Genomic DNA, 5900 nt, shown 5'->3' on the forward strand with positions numbered 1-5900 from the left:
ACCTCCGTTAATCTCTATGAGACACTCTTTCTCTTCTCTCATTCTGCATTTAAGCATTTTCTCTTTCTTAGGTTCCTGTGTTAGGAAACAGATCAGCCAACAGCATCCATAGCTTCGGCTACTAAGGAGAGACTGATTTGATCCTTTGAATATAAACTACAAAAATTCCAGAAAGGACTCTGATGGGCCACACTTGGGTCAAGAGTACTATGCAGTCAATTCCAATGTTGTCCATTACAAATGCATAGCATGTATAGGTATGAATATTTTTTTCCTAAAAGAGAGGATCCTTGGTTCCATCAGATTCTTGAGTGATTTGTAATTCAGAAGCAATAAAGTACTACAAGCACAACATATGCCAACACCATCTCTTTCTGTCTTCTTTTTCAAAGCAGTCCTTCTGACTCCTCTGCTCCTGCCAGTCTTCTAGGCGGTCTTGTCACCTTGCTGTATTTTGCCTTCTCACTCTTCTTTACCCTCTGCATCCAGTTATTCAGATAGTTCTATTAATTCTTCCCATGCAATGGCTGTTGGAACTATTCCTTTCTATTTCCACTGCCACAATTCTTGACTATCAACGGTCACGTTCTTTAGCTCATAAAATAGTAATATCTTCTTAACCATATCCTTATCATTTGTCCTTGCTTGATGAAATCCACCCGTTAGATAAAGCTTTGAACACTGTCTTGTCATTTTTCTGCTCAAAGACTTCATGGTGCCTCCTTTTCTGGGCAATACTCTTTGCAGTTCAGTCCTGTCCCAGATGTTGGTAAGATGTTACCAGATGTTTTATCTCTTGATAAATAAATACTATACTATTCATCTATGAATATTGCTTATTGGTCTGTTTCTTTTTAGGTTTATTTCATGTCTATTTATAGTTCACACCAATGCTTGTCTTTGTTAATAAAGCAACTCACCTCCAAAAGGGGTTCATTCTTTAACATAAGAGTTGTTATACTCTTTATGTACAATGTGAATAAACAAAACCTGCTTTAAACTCTCGTTGATTCTCTAGGGCCTTCCATGGAACAGTCCTTCCTTCTTTCCATCTACATATTTTTCCGATTCTGCTTTCCTCAAGTAGCAGTCCCATATCATTCCAGTCAAAGTTATCTCCCTCCCTTTTATGAATTATTACAAAACTTACTATTTTACTCATGTTTGACAATTCTATATTATGCCGTATTGATATTTAAATGTTTAAAGCATTTTGTTTTCTAAAATTTTTTTAATGTTTTATTTATTTTTGATACAGACACAGACAGAGCATGAGAGGGAGAGGGGTAGAGAGAGAAGGAGACACAGAACCGGAAGCAGGCTCCAGGCTCTGAGCTAGCTGTCAGCACAGAGCCCGACATGAGGCTCAAACCCACAAACGTGAAATCTGACCTAAGCCGAAGTCAGAGGCTTAACCGACTGAGCCACCCAGGCACCCCAAAGCATTTTGTTTTCTAAATAGATCATGAGGTTTTAGGGAGTGCCTGGGTGGCTCAGTTGGTTGAGCGTCTGACTTGGGCTCAGGCCATGATCTCAGTTTGTGGGTTCGAGCTCCGCATCAGGCTCTGTGCTCATAGCCTGGAGCCTGTTATAGATTGTCTCCCTCTTTCTCTCTGCCCCTCCCCTGCTCACACTCTGTCTCTCTCTCAAAAATAAACATTAAAAAGATAAACCATGAGATTTTAGTAGCCGAGCCATCTCTTAAATTAGTGAAATATTCTTGGTGGCACTTAACCACAGTTATATGCATACAGTAGGCACAAATCCTTGTCAAGAATTTATAAATGTCAATGTAAACATATATGGAGTTTTGTTTATTCACATTGTACATGAATTTTTCACTTTCCAAAAAAAGAGATTTCCTAGAAACTTCTTTTAAGTAGTAGCTCCTCTTTGTGGAAATACTTTTAAATGTTAGTCTTGAAATCATTAAATATCATCAAAAAGACCAAGGTGGGAGTTGGTGGGGAAAATGTTGAAGCTATTGAGTTAGAGGTTAATGACTACAGATAAAAAGAAATGAGATTATGAAAAACAATCAATGAGAAAAATCTCTTTTACATCAACTTTCCAGACATACTTTCACTGTTTAATATTGTTCACATTTTATCCTGTGTTCTCATTTATATTTTATATAGCATGATCCTGAGCGTAACTGACAGAGGATAAAGTTTGTTTGGGTTGATTGTGGCTCTTCTCACCATTCAGTGTGATCTTGACCTGGTCATTTAACCTCTCACAGCTACCCTTACCCTCCCCCCCCCTCCTCCTCCCCCAGGACACTGAGACAATTCTGATAGGATGTTGTGAGAATTAAATGGTATAGTATATATAAGGCATTTGGTAAAGCACTTGCAGCCAGTAGGCAATCAATCAATGGCGGATGTCATTATTCTTTATTCAGTAGGGAGAGAATTGAGGGAAAAGGGTAGACAAGGTTAGCCAGCTGGTTTACTTAAGAGAGTTGCCAAGGGAAGACATATGCAGAGGCAAGTGAGTGTGCAGACTTGATGGACCAAAAAGGGGCATTTTAACTGCTATAGATGGCACTGACAAGTTGAGCAGTATAGGGTAAGATTGGGCTAATTCATGCACATTTGCATGTTCCTCTTACATAGCACACATTATGCTTCCAAATTTAAGTTATAGACAAAATTATCATCTTGACTAGAATGGATTTTTAGCAAGTTAAAAAAAACAGCATTTGCAGGTATCACTGACAGAAAAGCAAATCAGGAGAAGAGCTGAAAATAGGGGTGACTTCTCTAAACAACGTTGCTTGCCATCCCTACACCACCCCACTACCCTTACCTCTGTCAGAGACAGAGTATTTCCTCCGCAAAGTTAGAGCGTGGGAGCAGACTGCAAGACTTAACAGCAGTGCTATGTGGAAGAGAATGGGCTGAATAGAATCATGTCGGATGATCAAAACAGCAAGGCAGTGAGTTCATTCGGTGGATACTCACACTGCTCAGTGTGAACATGGGATTTGGGAAAGGTCAGCCAAAGGAAATGGAGACTGATCTTTGGGAGTAAGATGGGGATAGTGAGTCAGAGTTACTCACTTCATCAGAGCAAGAGACCCTATGGGTCACAGCTATTAGAACTTACTGTGGGAAAATCCAATAAAGAGAACTCTGCTGCTAAAACTGAACAATTACAGTGTTTTTTTTTTTTTAATTTCCAGGAAAAATGGACTTAAAGGTTTTCATTTTGTGAACTGTTATTAAACTTTCGGTACTTTCTACTTTGTGAAAAGTTGCAAACAAATTTTAAAGGAAAAGCACAGACCTATTATTTCTTAAAAATACATTTAAAAAATATGTGAGAGATCTGCCTAAACATAATATAGTCAGATTCAGTGCTAGTAAAATTGCGTCATGTCCATATGGCAGAATTAAATCTACCAATATTTCATTGGGTTCCACAGTGAGCACAATAATTTCTAAGTACTGCCACCTGAACTAGTTTGAAAACTCACACATTATACCCCTGACTGCCTTTCGTTATTTCTTGCCAGAAGGGAATGTTATTAGTTAGTCAGTGAAACTCACAGGCAAAGGATGAGATACAAAGTAATCTTTAAAATAAAAAAAGCAACAACAAAAACCAAAGGAGAACTGAATAGAGTAAATCTGAGTGTAAGAAGAATAAACTAACAATAGTTACTACTCACCTAAACACTTACTCCATACCAGGCTCTGTGCTTAGTATTTTTCAAAGATAATTTCATTTAATTTCTACAACCTTCTGTATGGAAGGTATCATCACACACATTAAGTAGACGAAGCAAAGAAAGCCTTGGAGATGTAAGGTCACATAGATGGTAAGTGATGGGTGACACTGAGATTTAAACCCAGGTTTCCAGACTCAAATCGTGATGATGTTGTAGCGCCTCTTTGTATGAATAAATCTTTTTGCATATATATTGACCCTTGCAGTCATTAGCTAGATCAAGATATTAAACATTTCCAGCAACAGAGAAGGCTCCCTTCTTCCCTCTGTCAATTCCCCCATTAGTAATCACTACTATGTGTCTATCACCATAGAAGGTTGTAGTTACAGTAATCCAAGTTTTTGGATTTATCACCAAAAGATTCCATATACTGGGATGTCTAGGTGGCTCAGTCGGTTAAGTGTCCTGCTCTTGATTTTGGTGCAGGTCATGATCTCTCGGTTCACCAGATAGAGCCCTGGTGTTGTGTAGAGGTTATCACGTTCGCCTCACAAGAGAGAGCCCCGCTTTGGGCTTTGTCCTGACAGCAGCCGAGCCTGCTTGGGATTCTCTCTCCTTCTTTCTCTCTCAAAATAAATAAACAAACATGAAAAAAAAATCCATTTATTAACCCTTCCCCTTGCCATTTTAGCTGTAGTATTCAAAGCTGTCTAGATCTAACTTTTCAAACCTTCACTGTAGAGGCCAGCTGATGGAAATGGCGTCCCTTGCAAATTCGAGTATTAGTTGAGATAATACTAATTAAAAAAAACAAACAAACTCCTGGGGCGCCTGAGTGGCTCAGTCTGTTGAGCATCCAACTTCAGCTCAGGTCATGATCTCTCTCTCAGTTCATGAGTTCAAGCCGGAGCCCCGCATCAGGCTCTGTGCTGATTGCTCAGAGCCTGGCGTCTGCTTCGGATTCTGTGTCTCCCTCTCTCTCTTTGCCCTTCCCCGTTCATGCTCTGTCTCTCTCTCTCTCAAAAATAAGTAAACATAAAAACAAACAAAAAACCAACTCCTGGATGAAGTAGATTCAAAGAACTGTTTGCAAAGAAACAAAAGTATCTTAGAAACACCACAGACACAGGTGCCTCGTACTGAGGTAATTTGGGGCTTCTACTTCCAATCACAGCGTCTCATCAGGACATAGATGACCACGAAAGGTCCTCTCAGTTTAAGGAAGGGAAGATGAGCCAGGCGGAGTATGTAACAGTGAATGCTCTGCATCTTCTTACAGCGCCCGAAAAAAAATGTGTGTCCAGGTCTCTTCCACCGTTGTCGTGCTGTTTTATGATGCAAGGGAGAGGAAAGGAGGAAGAAGATCTAGGTGGAGGGTACTGGGGGAAGTAAGACCTCCCGGGAGGCTTTAATGTGGTGGCTTTCAGGGCCTTGCGCACTGGCTCTTAAAACCGCATCACTTCTTGTCCAGCCCGGTAGGGACAGCAGCAGCACCACAACTTCACCTCAGGCCGTCAAGCAGTGGTTGGCGACATTTCAGCAACTGTTCCAGATAACATAGTCTCCCTTCTCTGTCCTCCCTCCCCACCCACCTGCTCACCCATTGCTGGTTTTGCACCTCATTCTGATTCCCACCACAGCCAACTGTGGCATTTGAAGCAATTTACAGATTACAGTTGAGCATCAGGCAAAGAATGACTGACACATGGAGGATTTGATGACTCCGGGAGTGATGTGTGCGTAAGGTGACTGAAGCGGGGAGCGGGGCGGGGCGGGGGGGGGATCTAGAGGAACGTTCTGGCCATTAACGCGGGAGGACAGGCCCAGAAGTGGGTGCACGTGACAGCAGCAGCACCTCGAGAGTGACATCACCCCTTCGGGGGCGGAGCCGAACTATTTAGGGCCTTGTCTGCTGTAGAGCTTCCATCCTTCTTCCCCACCAAACGCCCTCGACCCCACCAGAGACCCCTGAGGAAACGAGAAATGCCCAGACCTCACAGAGCGGCAGAGTCAGGGCCCATCCTCTCGGCGCAGGAAAGGGTTCGGTTTTCACTCTCTCTCCCAGCCGCTCCCCACCCCCAAACTGTGGAGGGGGCGGGGGCGCGCGCGCTCCACCACGCACGCGCCCCCACGCACGCGCTCTCCCTCCGCGCTCGCGCTCCTCCCAACCCCAGCCCGGAGGGGGCGGGGCTGCGGGCGGCCGGGGAGGGTGTGACGCCCCCGG

This window comes from Suricata suricatta, chromosome 17 (assembly GCF_006229205.1).
Source record: "Suricata suricatta isolate VVHF042 chromosome 17, meerkat_22Aug2017_6uvM2_HiC, whole genome shotgun sequence".
NCBI lineage: Eukaryota > Metazoa > Chordata > Mammalia > Carnivora > Herpestidae > Suricata > Suricata suricatta.